Genomic DNA, 18,158 nt, shown 5'->3' on the forward strand with positions numbered 1-18,158 from the left:
AGTTTGGAAACCAAAACACTTTTAAACATACATAAACCTTAGCTAAAAAGTTATATTCGCCAGGTGTGGTGCCTCACATCTGTTATCCCAATACTTTAGGAGGCCGAGACAGGCGGATTGCCTGTGGTCAGGAGTTTTAGACTAGCCTGGTCAACGTCGTGAAACCCTTTCTGTATTAAAAAATACAAAAATTAGCTGGGTGTGGTGGCGCACACCTGAAATCCTATCCACTAGGGAGACTGAGGCATGAAAAATCACTTGAACCTGAGAGGCAGAGGTTGCAGTGAGCAGAGATCCAGCCACTGCACTCCGGCCTGGAGACAGAGCGAGACCTTGTCTCAAAGAAAAAATTAAAAATAACATAATAATAATAATGAGGAAGGAGATTCGGTAATAAAGTCTGCAAAAAAAAAAAAAAAAAAAGTGATTTAGTAACTAATAATTATTCCATGTAGAACAATCAGCAGCACATGAGAAAAATCAGTAAAATTTAATGTTGATGTTCAAATAGTTGATCCTATAATTTCTCCAAAGAGCAATGACCACTTTTTCCAAGTCATTCTTAAAACTCATTGTTTTCAACAAATTTTTAAAGATATTATTCCATATATTGGCATGAGAGTTAAAATTATGATAGGGCACACTAGAAAGTGCAAAATATTTTAATTCAAATAATGATAAGATGAAGCCTTAGGTATTACTGCTCATATTTATGATGGTGGTTATTTCCTGTTGTTCTGAGATTAGAAACCGGAATTAGAATCTTCTTTCTCTAAGAAATCCCTGAATTTTCATATTTACATTACACATCTACAATACCTTGACCACACCGGCAGATAAAAACACTCCAAAAGAGGTACCAAGAATTCCATTCTTATGTCAAGGGGCAAGAGAGATGTTTTCTTGGTTAGCAATTAGCAGAATTGAGAAAACAAAATAAGCAAGTTGAAGTAAGAAAGGAAGGGAAGATGATGAGAAAGGGAAGATGATGAAGAAAGGAAGATTGATAGAAAATGAAAATAAAAGTGACTGCTTAGAGAAGAATTTTAACAGACTTTTATACTTCTTTTAGTCCCTTGGTGTATTGCCTTCACAGATTCTAAATAGTTAACAGTTCCCAAGACTCTAAAAGAGGCCAAACTAGTAGCAAATATGATATACCTATGTTACTAATGAGGACACAGACTTCAAATACTTTATCCAGTGTCACAACTAGCAGAACTTGTTTTCAAACTCATCTGTCTGCCTCTTTCTACTATACTATTTACTTATTCAACAAGTACTAAGTGTGTATCTTCATACCAACTATAATTATTGGACATTTAAGATTGCCAGGAACTTAGAAACTAAGCATAAACAGGAATTGGCATTTTTCTCCAAAGAGTTGACTGTGTCTTGGAAGAGAGGAATAAAGGAATAAATTATGCTGTGTACACATGTGGCATATACGACCCGGGAATACAAAGCAAAGAATACCTAACTCCTAAGAACTTGAAAATTACACTGAACTCATCACTAGACTAAATTCAAAACTTATTCAAATCAGATCTTGCTCCCCAGGGGCTTAGATTTTAATAAGAGCACTAATTAGACATGTATATATACACGTACACACTAGCCAAATGGAAAGAATAATAGAATAAATAGTACACCTTAAGGAGTAGAAGTACAAAATCAGGGAAGCGGTAACTTTTGAGATAGTTTCTGGAGTATTTGTTAGAGAATTTACCATCCATACACACATACAACCACATATGAAATACATGTCACTTCATGTTTTTAGCTATTTGTCTAAGATAGGTACTACTTTTCCATACATGAGCAGGTAACAGCCAATAAAATTAAAGGAAAAAGTTTTCATAATGAAGTAAAATTCAATTAGACATCAAAATTTGTTAGAAAAATGAGCAAAAAATTAAGATTAGACAATTTACATTCAAAGCAACTTAAAAGAGATTTCTATAAACCCTTGTGTAATACAGTTGTGAGACAAGTTATTCTGCACCTGAAACTTACATAAAATTTGCCTTTAACCTCCAAATCCGCAAAATGGTAGAAATCTGAGGCCCTTACTTCACTGGATATGCAGGGGCTTATGTCTTCCTGGTCTCCTGTATACCCACATTCTCATTTCCCTTCAGTTTTTTCTTCTATACCAAGCCATGGATTTACATGGGAAATTCACATCAGAACCATAATCAGTTTCAAACAAACCCTCACATAATCAGAATATAATGGAATTGACTGAAGAATTAGATGTTATAGAAAGGAGAATACAAGAAAATGTAAAAGAAAAGATGAAATTTATTAATAGTATGGTATACTGATTAGATGAAGTGAACATGGAAACAGAACAGAACCCAGAAATCGGTTCATGCATAAATGTCAATTTGATTATGTTACAGATTGGCAACAGATTACTGGGAGAAAAGAGACTATTCAATATGTGGTATTGGGGAAATAATGGAACAAAAACTTGGATCTCTGGTTTATACAGTACACACAAATCAATTTTAGGTACTTTAGGAACTAGATTGTGTGTTCAATCTGTAAACAGAAGGGGGGAACTGTAATTGGTAATTCTTTTGGAATTACATAAGTAGATTTGGGGAGAGCAATCCCTGAAAGGAGCACAGGATAAATAAAATAAGTGTTCAGCATAACAAAGGCCCAGGGACTTTCTTCAGTCCCTAGACCCAGTTGTGCCTAAAACCAGCTGTAAGCCCTGTCATTCCTAGTACCACAAGCGATAATCTTTTTCTCTCTTTTCAGTATTTATCTATTGCTTCTTTTTCTTATTTTGTTGGTGATATGGTTTGGCTCTCTGTCACCACTCAGATCCCTCTGGTAGCTCCTTTAATTCCCATGTGTTATGAGAGGGACCCCGTGGGAGATGATTGAATCATTGGGGTGGGTCTTTCCCGTTCTGTTCTCATTATAGTGAATGGGTCTGATGAGATCTGATGGTTTTTAAAACTGGAATTTCTCTGCACAAGCTCTCTCTTTGCCTGCTGCCATCCATGTAAGATGTGTCTTACTCCTTCTTGCCTTCCACCATGATTGTGAGGCCTCCCAGTCATGTGGAACTTTAAGTCTCATTAAATCTTTTTCTATTGTAAACTGCACAGCCTTGGGTATGTCTTTATCAGCAGCATGGAAACAGACTAATACAGTTAGCCAGAACTGCCAGCAAAATATTGACTAATATTTATGGGAGTATGCATCTTTGTCTTATTTCTGAATTTTTGATATCACATCTTTAGTTTTTTTGCGAAAATTTCATTGAGAATTTCTATATATTCACAGCTTGTAAAGCATTGTATTTTAAAAATTGCCAATAAACATTAAATTTTATCAAATACTCTTTCTAAATATATTAAATAAACATAATTATTATTTATTCTGTTAATAAATTGAGTTATAATGATTTACTGATGAACCATCCTTTCATTCCTAGATAAAATTCTTTAGTTTTATCACTATTTTAATGAGTATGTGTTTTAATTTACTAATATTTTTATTTTGGAATTTACTGGCTTTATAAGTGAGATTGGTATTCCTAAGTGGGATGGACTTGTGCAATCTTCATCCAGTTTTGGGATTTGTATTAGGCTAGCTTCATAAAATTAGTCAGGAAAATTTTCTCTTGTACAGTACTCTGGAGAGCATTGTATAAAGCTTATCTGCAAAACTACCTTTTTTAAAAAAAGATCTTTGTTTTCTCAATTATATATATAGTTTTTGGTCACTGTAATTTTCAGTCTCTTTCTGAGTCCTTAATCATTTAACTTTTCTTAGAAAATTATTCATCTTTCTAGATTGTCAAATTTATTTTCATAAAATTACATAGTGTTATTTTTAAATCACTTTTTAAAAAAGTGACCATAATTGGTGTCTATCACAGCGCTATATCTCCTTGTGAGCTGATTATTTTATTTTTGTGTTTGTTTATATAATTGTATTTGCAATGATTTTAGGTTGTTTGGTTTTTAATTTTTTAGCTATATGTGTCTGAATCCTCTTCCTACATTTGGGGAATTTTCAAATTTTATACCTTACCTATTGCCGCACTCTAAACCACTCCAAAACAAAAGTCATTTTATATGTTCCTGATTATCTAAGTTAGTAGTTTGGGCTAGGTCCATCTGATTGGTCCTTCTAGTCTTTCCACTTATATATTTGAGGCTTTGCTCCAGATCACAGAAGGATTAGACGTTTCACTTCTTCCTCTTTATGCTATTAGAGTCCCTCTATTTATGGCAAGCCTTACCCTCAGTCCATGAACAGACTCAACAGATACTCCCCCAGGAAAAAAAAGTAGTTGAAAAGTTCAGCTTACTGAGGAAAAGTTCTTTGACTGGTATGTTAGTTCATCAGTTTCTTTGACTTTGACCCTCCTGCTTCCCTATTATGAAGATCCTTATGATTACATTAGGCCCACCTGGATAATCCAGGATATTTTCCCCATTTCAAGATCCTTAACTTATTCACATCTGCACAGTCCCTTTTACTATGTAACACATTCACAGGTTCCAGGGATTCAACTGTTGACATCTTTTGAGGGAGATGGCAATTATTCAGCCTACCACAGAAGGCCTCTTACCATTATTGTTATTATTATTACACTCTCAAAATCCCAAGGAATACAGGGCTATCATTTTTGAAATTGGACTTAATTTTCTAGACACAAGTCCTTAGGTCTTAACAATCCTTGGGTGTATTTTTCTTACATTGCAATTCTATAACCCAAAAACTAAACCACTGAATTTCTATAACTGAAGGATTTCTGTACTGTTTCTTAATGTGTAGATCTTTGAGGGTTGGTGTGGATAAAGCAGGGATGGCAAATAGTATTTGTACATTACGATATGTTTTTAAGAGAACAGGCCACAATTTTTCAAAGTCATGCAACAAGTTGCAGTGTGGGAAGAGCTCCATTTATCAAAGTTTTATTACGTATTTCTTGCACATGAGTGGAAAATGCAAAAGCATATGATCAAATATTTCATCCAGGAAGCTAGGGTTAGAGGAAAAGCAATGAACTCCACCAAGGTCCTTCTTTGTCTCCCTGTAAGCCCTTTCTCTAACAAAGAGCTACTTTAATTAATTAATTAATTATTTATTTTTGTCTGTTGGGAATTGGCAGAAAGGAACAAGAAGACCTTTGCTAACTTGTTTTGTATTTAAGAATGTGGATTTACATTATGACAGAGTGCACTAACTTTGTAAGCCATGTCAAAAGCAGATCATGCCTCTAGGTAAAAAAAATACTAAACATTATCACCTAGTAGGGGAAAGCATAAAGGAAATTTGAGAGACTAGTTCCTTTTTGCAAATTGTGTACCCAAGATAATTTGTGCAGAAAATTAATCTGCTCTGTATTAAATCTCTAGAGAAGATTTATTTAAAATCTCTTTTAGTGACTCCAGTGTTTTTTCAACATTTTAGAATTTCAGTGTTTTCAGGTTTGTGAAGTGTACCTGAGTGAATGATACTCTGAATGCCAAGGACGCTGAAAGTTTCAAAACAGGATGCCTTCCTGAGATTCAAATTTAAATAACTATCTTCATAAAAATCTTTGGAAAACACTGAAGCTACGTGGGAAAATGATAATAAACTTTTAAGTTTGAGGATTGGACATTTTGAGAAAATATATATGATGGCTATTTATAACACCTTTTACCAACAATAAATTTGTTGGTTTACGAATACACAAGTATATTATGTTTAACTTCGTTTTGTTGGCATATTTAGAGAGATCACAAACCCTCCAAAAATGAAAAACAGTCTTCCTCCAGTTTTTAAACAACGTCACCATAAAAAATGTTTTCCTTGCCTTTCAATTTTACTATTTCCTCCAAGCCTTCATAGGTTATACACTTTGCAAATAATATTCAAAATTGTGAGGCTGCAGCACTCTCATTTTGTATGAAAAATATTCGTTGGATCCAAACACATTCATTATTATGGCCAATACTGATAAAATTATAAGGCAGAAGATGGATTTTGGAGCCCACAGCTTTAAAAGTGTCCAAGGATTTTATTGAAAAACTAATATTACTCAAAGTTTGTAAGAAATAAGCACTTGCAATGGGTGGTTTTGTTACCAGAAAAGAGTCCTGTTACAGACCCAAGAGAGGGCTATTGGATTTTATGCAAAAAAGAATTCAGGTGAGTTCACAGAATACAGTCAAAGCAAGTTTATTAAGAAAATAAAGGAATAAAAGGCCGGGCGCGGTGGCTCAAGCCTGTAATCCCAGCACTTTGGGAGGCCGAGGCGGGTGGATCACGAGGTCAAGAGATTGAGACCATCCTGGTCAACATGGTGAAACCCCGTCTCTACTAAAAATACAAAAAATTAGCTGGGCATGGTGGTGCATGCCTGTAATCCCAGCTACTCAGGAGGCTGAGGCAGGAGAATTGCCTGAACCCAGGAGGCGGAGGTTGCGGTGAGCCGAGATCGCGCCATTGCACTCCAGCCTGGGTAACATGAGTGAAACTCCGTCTCAAAAAAAAATAAATAAATAAATAAAATAAAGGAATAAAAGAAGGGCTGCTTCACAGAGCACTCCCAGGGGCTACTGGTGGGTATTTTTAGGTTATTTCTTTATTATGCTGAAAAAGGGGTGGATTATTAATGGTTTCTCAGGAACTGGAACTGAGGGTTATACCATATAGGATAACTTTCAGACATTACCATGACATTTGTAAAGTGTCATGGTCCTGGTGAGAGTGTCTTTTAACATGCTAATACATTATAATTGACATAATGAGCAGTGAGGATGACTGGAGGTTACTTTCATTATCATTTAGGATTTGGCGGGTTTTGGCTGGCTTCTTTACTGCATCCCGTTTTCTTTGTGACCTGTATCGTGTGCCTGCCTCGTAACTCATCCTGTGACTAAGAATGCCTAACCTGCTGGGACTGTAGCCCAGCAGGTCTCAGCCTCATTTTACCCAGTTGCCATTCAAGATGGAGCTGCTTTGGTTCAAAAGCTTCTGACAGTTATATTCTAAGGAAATTGGGATGATTTTGATCTGGGGGACAAGCAGAGGAGTGGCTCCTTACAAAAAACAGATTCAGAAGTGTATATATGTATATGTGTGTGTGTATATATATATATATATATATATATATATATATAATCAGAGCCCTTCCTGTCTCTTCTACTTCTTCTCAGTCCTCAGACATTTTAGTATCCCCCCATCAGTAGCATAAGACAGGTGATAGGGTTTGGCTGTGTCCCCTCCCAAATCTCATCTTAAATTTTAGTTCCTATAAACCCCACAATGCCATGGGGAGGACCCAGTGGGAGGTAACTGGGCCTGTTACTCCCATGCTGTTCTCCTGTTAGTGAGTTCTCATGAGATCTATTGGTTTTATAAGGGACTCTTCTGCCTTTGCTTGGCACTTCACTCTCCTGCTCCTCTTGAAGAGGTGCCTTCTGCCATTATTCTAAGTTTCCTCAGGCCTCCCCAGCCACACAGAACTGCGTGTCAACCTCTTTCCTTTATAAATTACTCAGTCTCAGATATGTATTTGCAGCATGAGAATGAATTAATACAGTAAATCTGTACCAAGGTAATGGGGCATTGCTATAAAGGTACCTGAAAATGTGGAATCAACTTGGGAACTGGGTAACAGGCAGAGGTTGGAATAGTCTGGAGGGCTCAAAGGAAGACAAGAAAATGTGGGAACATTTTGAACTTCCTACAGACTTAGAGGGTTTAGAAAACAGGAAGATGTCAGAAAGTTTGGAATTTCCTAGAGACTTGTTAAATGGCTTTGACCAAAATGCTGATAGTGATATGAACAATGAAGTCCAGGCTGAGGTGGTCTCAGATGGAGATGAGGAACGTGTTGGGCACTGGAATAAGGTGACTCTTGCTATGCTTTAGCAAAGACACTGGTGGCATTTTGCCTCTGCCCTGGATATCTCTGAAACTTGAAACTTGAGAGAGATGATTTAGGGTATCTGACAGAAGAAATTTCTAAGTGGCAAAGCATTCAAGAGGAAGCAGACCATAAAACTTTGGAAAATTTGCAGCTTGATGATGTGATAGAAAAGAAAAACTCATTTTCTGGTGAGAATTCAAGCTGGCTGCCTAAATTTGTATAAATAATGAGGATCCAAATGTTAATCACCAAAATGATGGGGACAATATGTCCACGGCAAGTCAGATACCTTCATAGCAGTCCCTCCCATGACAGGCCTGGAAGCCTAGGAGAGAAATATGGTTTCCTGGGCCAGGCCAGAGTTCCCCTGCTCTGTGCAGCCTCCAGATATGGTGCCTTGCATCCCAGCTGCTTCAGCTCTATCCTTAGCTATAAGGGACCAAGATACACCTCAGGTCATTGCTTCAGAGGGTGCAAGCCCCAAGACTTGGCAGCTCGCAGATGGTGTTAGGCCTGCACAGAAGTCATGAATTGAGGTTGGGGAACCTCCACCAAGATTTCAGTATGGAAGCACCTGGATGTCCAGGCAGAGGTGTGCTGCCGGGATGAAGCCTTCATGGAGAACCTCTGCTAGGGCAGTGTAGAAGGGAAATGTAGGGTGGGAACTACCACACAGAGTTCCCACTGGAGGACTGCCTGGTGGAACTGTGAGAAGAGGGCCATCATCCTCCAGACCCCAGAATGGTAGATCCACCAACAGATTGCACCATGTGCCTGAAAAAGCCACAGACACTCAATGCCAGCCTGTAAAAGCAGCCAGGAGAGGGGCTATAAAGCCATGGGGCAGAGCTGCCCAAGGCCATGGAGCCCACCTCTTGCATCAGCATGATCTGGATGTGAGATATAGTGTCAAAGGAGATGATTTTAAAACTTTAAGGTTTAATGAGTGCCCTATTGGATTTTGGACTTTGGACTTGCATAGGGCTTGTAGCCCCTTTGTTTTGGCCAATTTCTCCCATTCGCAACAGGTGTATTTGCTCAATGCCTGTACTCTCAGTTTATATAGGAAGTAACTAACTTGCTTTCAACTTTCCAGGCTTATAGGCAGAAGGGACTTACCTTGTCTCAGTTGAGACTCTGGACTTCAACTTTTGGGTTAATACTAGAATAAGCTAAGACTTTGGGGAGACTGTTGAAAAGGCACGATTGTATTTTGAAATGTGAGGACATGATATTTGGGAGGGGCTGGCGTGGAATGATATGATTTGGCTGTGTCCCACCCAAATCTCATCTAGAATTGTAGTTGCTTTAATCCCTATGTGTCATAGGAGGGATTCAGTGGGAAATAATTGAATCATGGAGAGGGGAGGTTGCCACTATGCTGTTCTCATGATAGTGAATGAGTTTTCACAAGATATGATCATTTTATAATGGACTCTTCCCCCTTCACTTGGCACTTCTCTCTCCTGCCGCCCTGTAAAGAGGTGCCTTTTCTGTGATAATTCTATTATAGTCTAATAAGTGCCATGATGGAGATATGTTTTAATACCTAACATATATTGAATGCTTACTCAGTGCCTAGGTCCTATATATACAATTAATTCTTACAATTAGTTTATGAGTTAGATACAATTATTATCTTCATTAATGCAAATGAGAAACTGAGGCTTAGAGAGATTAAAATCATAGAGTATTTGGGTAATGTCAATTTACTGTAACTGATATTTAGATTATGGTAGAGGTATCCTTTATTGTGGGATGGAATTGACTCATGAGATTAGTTTTCATAGGCTGGTTGAGATATCATCTAATACAGCTATTCTCTGTTTCAGTTTCAGTTTGAACCATCAAACTGTGGCCTGCTTGTCTGACTCCCTTGAATGTGCTGTCCATTCGTCGGGGCCTGAGAGTGGCAGCAGCAGAGGCCAAGGAAGGTATGGAGACGGTAAGAAAAACTTTACGAAAAAAGGAGCCTAAGTTCCTGTAGCAATAATAGATACATGGAAAAAAAGAAAAGCCTAAAGTAGGATCTTCCCATAAAGAAAGGATCCAAAGAGAGATTTCTTGAAACAATAACTTATGAAGCCACAGGGATGCCAAACCCCTATGCCATATTGGAAGTTTTAGCCTTTAACAATGGAACCCAGCAATGCTCTTGGCCTTATCTACGTAATTTTTCTTCATTTCATGGTTTTGGTGAAACAAGGAGCCTCAAGCCTCCTTTGAAGCCTGCAATGTAGCACAAATAATGATCATCCTATAGGAACATATAGAATAGGCATTAACCAGGTATTAAGGGTGACAGAATTTATTTAAACCATTTTCAAACTTTCTCTGTATTTTTTAGCCAATACTATCATTTAAAATAGTGAATTGGTGATTTGGACTGAATAATAAATTTAGTTTTTCTGATCAGTGACTATATTATACTCAATTTAGTTCTCAAAGACTAGATTTTATTTTCAAATTTAGTTCTTGTGGTGATCCCCTTTCACTGAAAAAATAGTCAGATAATCATCTCAGAGCCACTAAATTCTACAAACTTGAAACACTACTGAATTACTCAGGACTTCACATTTGCCAGTAGTGAAACCCAACTCAGATTAATTTAAATAAAAAAGGAAACTGCATTAATTTACAATGAAGAAGGGACCTCAGGTGATGTCACTAGCAATCAATGTATCCTGCTTTCTTTCCCAGTGCTGCTTTTCTTCACTTTGACTTTATTCTCTGGTGAGCTTTTGCCATGTAATGGCAAAGATGTTAATGAAAACTTTAGGCATACATTACATGATCTTCAGCACAAACTGCTTTGAATAATAAATGTATTGGCTCACATAACAGCTAAAAATCCAGATGTAGTGAAGCTTTGGATGTGGTTTGATCAGCTGTGGGATTCTCTTAGCTCTTCTATGTGTCACCTAGAGCTGCAATGGTTCTAGTCCTCACAGATGCACACCACATCAGTCAGAGCAAGAGAATAAATCTTTCCCCTCAGTTATTGACAGAAGCTCTGTATTCCATTCTGTGAGGACCAGTTTAGGTCATTGCCCATCCTGGACTCAATATCTAGGGAAAGAGGGAAAAGAGCTCTCTTGATTGATTGGCTTCTACTAAACAGGATAAGCCACCTCTGAATTTGGGGGTTGTGTCAGTTCTACTAAAGCCAAATGGCTGCTATATAATGAATCACAAGTGAGATGGATACTGGAAAATGTGATACTCATGATCCCAGAAAGACAGAATGCATGTTTCTCTATTGTTCCAGCAACATTCTGGAAATGCTTCCCATTGGGGAAGTTCCCACTGGTTGATTCAAGCTCAAGCTCATCTAGGTCCAATTGAACTCAAAGTAGAGTGAGTGAGTCTCCATAGGCGGAGAGTAGTTTTGGGAGCAAGCCAGACAATATTTGTGTGTGATAATATGGTTTTAGACCACATCTCCACTTGCCCTATTTTATATCCTTGATGAAAATTAGTCTTGTCTACTGCCATGGACACAGAGACTAGAAAAATTACATTTCAGAATTCTTGAACAGTAACAGCTGAATTTTTATTTAGAGTATGAAATGATTAGATGATATTTTCTAATGGAAGTGACAATTGGAGATTTCTAGAAATAGCATTTCTTACAGAGAATGAAACAATATCTGTTTTTCTGGCAATGAAAGATACAAGAGAATAAATCATGTTTTGAAGGAAATTGGCAGAAAAAGTTTCTCTCAATTGTTTCATAAGATGTAAGATTAAGCATGGCTTTCAAAGGACAGAAATGCAGGGGTGACTAGTGTATGGACTTCAGTCTGATATGAAAGGACATGCAGGAGAGTCTCTGAGATTAGGAAGAATAATTAGGCAAATTTTTTAATAGAAAAAAATAGCAAGATTTTGAACCTGATACATTTTTAAAACATATTGTTGCCTTTCTTTTTGTATTGAATATTTTTTAAGTTAAAGTTGAATTTTTAAAAGTTTGTACAAGTTTCAGATGCAAGTATAGCTTTCCAGAGAAGGATCAAAGTTGTAAGATGTAATTTAAGAATATTGTTAAATAAAATACTTCCAAGGTAACCTGCCTTTGATTTATCTTTTCTATTAAAGATTAATAGTTTGAAATGTCAAAATAGCACAGAGCCTAGTAGAGTTACTCTATATACTTACCTATAGCAAACCTCTAGCATGCTGGCAGGATGTGGTGTGCAGATGAAGGTTCAGAGATAATATCCCCCGCTTCTTCAGCTTCAGCTTCCCAGAGTGGGTGTGGCTAGTGGAGAGGAGTTCATACATTAGACAGTATGCTTGCCCAGTATTTTCTGACTCACCCTTATTTCTCACAGTGACTCTGTAGGGCTTTGTTGTTGTTAGTTTCACCTCCAGGTATGATTTTTATTTTTGCAAAGAACTGAGGGATGAAAAGTTTTCCCAGCAGTCATTTGATGTGAACACATAGTAGTGATCTAAAGAAGTTACTGGCCTAGTCTCTGTCTCTAGTGGAGGTAAGCCAAATGCTGGAGAAAATAATAAATTAGATAAACTATTCTGTTCTTTCTGCTGTCCAGGAAGCCATCTTGTAGGACATCACACACTTGAAAGAAAGCATTCAGCTATAATTTTTGAAAATAGCACATAACAAATACATTTTGGTATAATTTTAAAATTGATTTTAGAGAGAATATTGGGATTGCTGTCAATCCAATTTATGTTCTTTCTGAGAATCTCAATGCATTAGAAGTCTGGGTTACCTTCCTGGAGAAGTTACATAGTATCTCTGCCATTAAGGAGCTAATAGTCTCACTAAATAGGAAGACAGGCATACAACAAAAGACACAATAGAGCATGTAATAAATGGCTGTTTTTTTAGTTATTTTAATTTCCAGTTATGGACTTACTGGGGGTTTTTATTAGAATTCACTTAATGATACAAGAGATGGGATATCGTGGAGCTCCAGGGTAAAGGCTCATGCCACACATGAATAGGAAGATAGGAGCTGGAGACTTGTTCTGGATTTAAGGGAGCTGGAAAGATCCCTGCACCAGTGGTCTGCCACTGACATACTGTGATTACTCTCTGGGGTTATTTTCCTCTCTGTCTTCCTCCCTATTCCTTACCCCCATTCTAGATTTCAATTCAAATGTCTGAGACTAAATCTGACATAGCTAATTATTCAAACCTCATTTAGGCTGATATTTCTCACCTAGCCATTGGCTAATGGGTAGATTAACTGGTATTGTGTCAAGTGACTATTCCTGACTTATTTATCTGTGTGCGGGGGGATTCTCAGAGTTGGATTTGGGGAAGTGTGATCTCTGATGAAGGGCACAACTCCCTTGGGATGCCCCTTCCACAGTATTGTGTTAGTGTGTGTGGCAGGGGCATCATAACAAACACAAAAATTTTAGTAAGCATATAGCTAGTAAATTCCTGAATGATCAATAATAATTGAGTTTAAAAGAGTAGGGAGGAGAAAATCTAATGTAAAAGTATTGGCCTGCATAATAACTACAAGCAGCCCTTACTTGTCTTTACCCATTTTTTAATATATCTTTTAAAAATTTGAATGGGAGCCCAAAAACACTCACAGTATTTAATTAGTGTGATTAGGACTAATTTTCTGGTTCTGGAGGTGAGGCCAGGAGCAGTTTTTTCTCACCACTGAGTGGGTCTTTACACAAAGATGTGTCTCAGAGTAGAGATCAATGTAAGCTGACTTTTGGCCACTTCCTGCCTCACAGAAATTAGACAGGAAGATCCCTAGCAAAGAGACAGAGTTAGAAAGTATAGTTTCTTACCACTCCAGGAAAGGTACATATCAATTTCCTTTGCTTTTCCACCTACTGATAGAAACCATATTCACTAGCAGCTTTGCACTTGCATAGTATGGTTATTCTAAGAACCTAGGTGGAACCCAAGTTCCCTTATTGAACAGAACTCTTGTGTTGGGCTACCTCATAAGTTGATAGCCACAGTAGATGGTTGTTCTTGGCTCAGATGAAGGGAGTGTGATCCTATGGTTCACAGCAAGGAAAAGCTGTGGCAGTGTGGTAATTTGCATTAATGCCCTCAGTTCTTTATTCATTCTGTATCTGTGCCATTTGCCATGGGACTTTGCATTCCTCCTGCTGAAGAGGCAGAATATGTTATCTCATTATTTGATTACATTTTGTGCTTGGTCATGTGACTTACTTTGGCCAAAAGAATGATACGAAGTGGCAACATGCCAGTATAGAGTCTCAGTGAAAAGAACTTGTATGTTTCTTATCTTTGTGCATTTCTGCCATTGCCAAGGGAAAAACAAGCCTGTACCAGCTTTTTAAATCCAGGAAAAGAATGAGAGACATGGAGGGCATACATAAGTGTTTCAGCTGGATCACCCACCCTAGATCAGCTAACCTCTAGTGACCCAACTGATATATGACCTCAATAAATACCACTGAGATTTGGGGGTTCTTTGTCACAAACAAGAGTTAACTGACACAGGCAGATTTCCTCAAAATGAGTCTGTAGATTTGTTAGCTTTAACCAGAATGGGGATGTGGCCATAACAAGCACTCAAGCTGCCACAGAATTCACTCCAGCAAAGGGGTGTTTCCTTTAAAGCCCAAGGCAGACTGTAAACAACCCACAAGACTCATCAAACTGAAACCTCTGATGAAGAAGATGATATCTTCTTATGTAAATACATATACAAAAATTTCAGTCCCTATTGCTCTAGGCTCTGAATATAGCTAATAAATTCAGTGAAATAGAAAACCAGGAGTTAAAACCACGAGGAAAGGAACCCAGGCATCTAGTAGAAAGACAAGTCTATTTGTTGGTAGCTGAGACCTTCTAATGTGTTTCCATAATGCCAGGCAGCACTCATGGAAAGCTCTGGAAAATGTAGGGCAGCATATCTATTTCACAGAATCAGGAAATACACACAGAGTATAAGGTTTGCCCTCAGTCAAAACCCAGAATCCAAGATTAGGACTCCTTTTGGGGAAGAATCTTGGCCATATGAGATTGGTTGGAAATGTCAGTGTAGCTGTTACAGTTTCCTGAAGTACGTTTAAACTACACAGAGACTTTCATTCTTTCACAGGAGATGCATGGCCACCATGAATATGCTTAGGGCATTTGTAAGGATGATAGCCACTTTTGTGATTTGCCTATCACAAGCTGTTCAATAATTTTGGCCTAATTTTACATAAATAGCACTTTCTTTTGGCACTCTATGGGTCACATGTTTGCGAGTAAAAGGGGAGTATACATAAAACTTTTTGAGATACAGAATGAGATTTTCCCAGGTACAAAGTATAGCTCAAACCTATAAAAGTGTATGATACCTAGAGGTATGAAGAACAGTATACAACATTTTTTCTCTGTCTTCCATGTGTTTACCCTGTGGTTGCAGAGACAAATTATTATATAAAAACAATTATATAAGTATGGGAAAATATAAGCTGACTGAGGAACTTTACAGCAAATTCTTATTCTATTAAGAATTTTAATATAATATTTAGCATAATGTAAATAAGGTTCTTACAACAGGGCTTATTTTTTTCCTCTTTCTACATTGGTAAATAAATATATCAGGCAGAGTAAGCAATGTTATAGTCCAGGACAAGCTATACTATTAATTCTTTAAAAAAACTTTTACTTTATGAGAAGTTTATGGCAATCTTATCAAATAAATGGAGATTCATGTAGGTATGACTCAAATAACCAAACATAATTATTCTTAATCTACTATACTTTATTACCATTAATGTAATTTTATTTCAAAATATTAAGCTTGTGATAGTACAGGAAGGACTTCATCCTTAAGATGTTGGAGCTAAAAATTTTAGGCCTTAAGGGCTAATCCAGATATTTATGAAATGGATAGATTTTCTTGGTTTTTATGCTGATAATATATGCGGTATGATATACTACTTCAGAAGTGCCTCTACTTTAGACATATAAATAACAACAAATACTACTATAGTAACCACCTTGAAATGCGTTTTTAATTGCTTTGATAACTATAGTAGCAATTCCCAAAATATGCTAGCTCTGTTTACTTTCAATTTTATTCAGCATATGGGCGTAGGAAAGCATTAGCATTTTCCAATTCCAAGGATGAATGTGTTTAATGTTAAAATAACTCAGAACAGTTTTATGTTTTTCATCATGAAGTTCAAGTAAGAAATATAAATACAGAAACTTGGGTCTGCTTCTATTCTGCCTATAAATTTGGTCAGTCTGGTGAGGATGTGACCATAGAGAGCTTATGGATCAACTATTTCGGCTTCCTTTCACTACCAACTCAAACACATGATGCAAGATTATTTCCATCAAGGACAACTATTTGAAAACATTCATACTGTGTAGACATGTTTTTACCTCAAATTTATCTATCAATTCTGAATATATTTTTCATGGGTGCTGGAGGTTGTAGTGATTGGTGTCATACCTAATAGTGGGGTATCAGAAAATGACAGGAATTTGGGCTTGATACAGTCAATACAGTCAGCTTTCAAGAAATATAACTATTATCACATTTCTTAATTTTCATTATGAGACCCATTCTGCTGACTGGTAGAAACTCAGTCATTTTGGAGTTACGGTTGTGTTCTCCCAGTGCAGGTCCAGTGACCATAAGACTTGTAAAATGCCAAGATATGGGGGTGGAGGAAGAATTTGGCATAGGTTGTCATGTGTCAGCTCTGGCATCTTCAGAGACAGTTTTTGTCTCATCTGATCTTTAGTTGTCTATCTGCACAAAAAACTTCTGAATTTCTATTTTTCCTGACAATTAGATTCTTTCAAGTTTTCTCCATAAACTTATTCCAGTGCCCATCTCAGGTATTGTTTTATTTGTTATTCTTGCATCAGGCACTTTCAGGAAACTTGCCAACTTTAGTTGAACTCTTCATTTTCTTGCTTTGCCTAGGCTTGTATTAGTTCATTTTCACACTTCTGTAAATCTACTATCTAAGACTGGGTAATTTATAAAGAAAAGAGGTTTAATTGACTCACAATTCCACATGGCTGGGGAGGCCTCAGGAAACTTAAAATCATGGTGGAAGGTGAAGGGGAAGCAGGCTTTCTTCGTATGGTGGCAGGAAAGAGAGAGCCAACAAGGGCAGGGAAAACTGCTTTATAAAACCAGCAGATCTCGTGAGAACTCACCCACTATCACTAGAACAGCATGGGGGAAACCATTCCGTGATCCAATCACCTCCCACCTGATTCCTCCTCCAACACATGGGGATTATGAATATTACAATTCAAGATGAGTTTTGTGTAGGAACCCAAAGCCTAACTATAGCAGGCATCTTAGAATTAACCTACTGCTCCTATACAATGCTGTTAAGACTTAAGGGATAATTCTGAAAAAGCCTCAGGCCAATCTCTCTTGACATACCATGTGACCATTCTAACCCCAGGTTTTATTTGCATCCCCATCCTCATCCAGTCTAAGCAGGTCTCTTTAACCAACATTGGCAAATACCTGATAGTATGGAATTACACTTCAGTGTCTGATATGAGCCCTAAGAACCCTGAGAAACAGCACCTTTTAGCGTTTAAAGCTTGGACTAAGTCTTAAGGGAGGAGATTTCCTAAGTGAAAGTGACTTTATGGGTAGGGATAACAGGGACAAAGGAATGGGGGCTGAAGCAATGAGACATGGACATGGCAGTTGGTTTAAAAACAGTGAGAACCCTGATTTTATTACAAAGTTTGATTCCTGTTAGGAAATAGTGGAAAGTAAGATATGAGCCACTTTACAGTGAATTTCTAGAGCCAGAGCTGTGTTTCTTTTATACTAATGAGTTTTTTCTCTTTCTTTTGACTGAGAACAATTTCAAGGAGGTGGAGAACAAAGAAGGTCCATCCTAAAATAAATGATTATGGACAGAAATTTTCATTTTAGTATACTCAATATTGCTTCTTTTCCACCTTTCCTTCATAATACATTTTACTGAAGATGGTTGGTTTTCAGCTCTATGTTGAACTTGTGGTTCTTGTGAGATAACCTTTCATGGGTCTCTGGAATAAAAGTCTGTAAGGAGAATGCCACAGCCAGCTCATCAATAATCTCCAGCCTGAATCATCCAGACCAGGTGTGCAAGAACCAGTTGTTGTAAACTGTTTTCAAAGCAAAGCAGAGTGGACACTTATAAAGCTTCCCTCTTCTCTCCTCAGTCTTCAGGAAATTTCCTGGAGCAAAGTCTGCTGTAGCCATGGAAGCATATTTGTGGCTTCTTTTTTTTTTTTTTTTGGTTTATATTTTTT

General features: G+C 37.4%; 1 long non-coding RNA gene across 6 annotated transcripts in view; it reads left to right on the top strand.

Moving 5' to 3' along the window:
• The window catches only part of LOC108314593, a 180,369-nt gene that overhangs the window by 1,709 nt on the left and 160,502 nt on the right, over positions 1-18,158 (top strand). For 4 of the 6 annotated variants that reach the window (XR_001829557.2, XR_005202623.1, XR_001829556.2 and 1 more), the window contains exon 2: positions 9,730-9,842. This is a non-coding gene — a long non-coding RNA (uncharacterized LOC108314593). The remainder of the gene's footprint in view (positions 1-9,729; positions 9,843-18,158) is intronic. The other 2 variants (XR_001829559.2, XR_001829558.2) reach the window with 1 other exon arrangement.

The sequence above is a fragment of the Cebus imitator genome, unplaced genomic scaffold (assembly GCF_001604975.1).
Source record: "Cebus imitator isolate Cc_AM_T3 unplaced genomic scaffold, Cebus_imitator-1.0 Scaffold157, whole genome shotgun sequence".
Lineage (NCBI taxonomy): Eukaryota > Metazoa > Chordata > Mammalia > Primates > Cebidae > Cebus > Cebus imitator.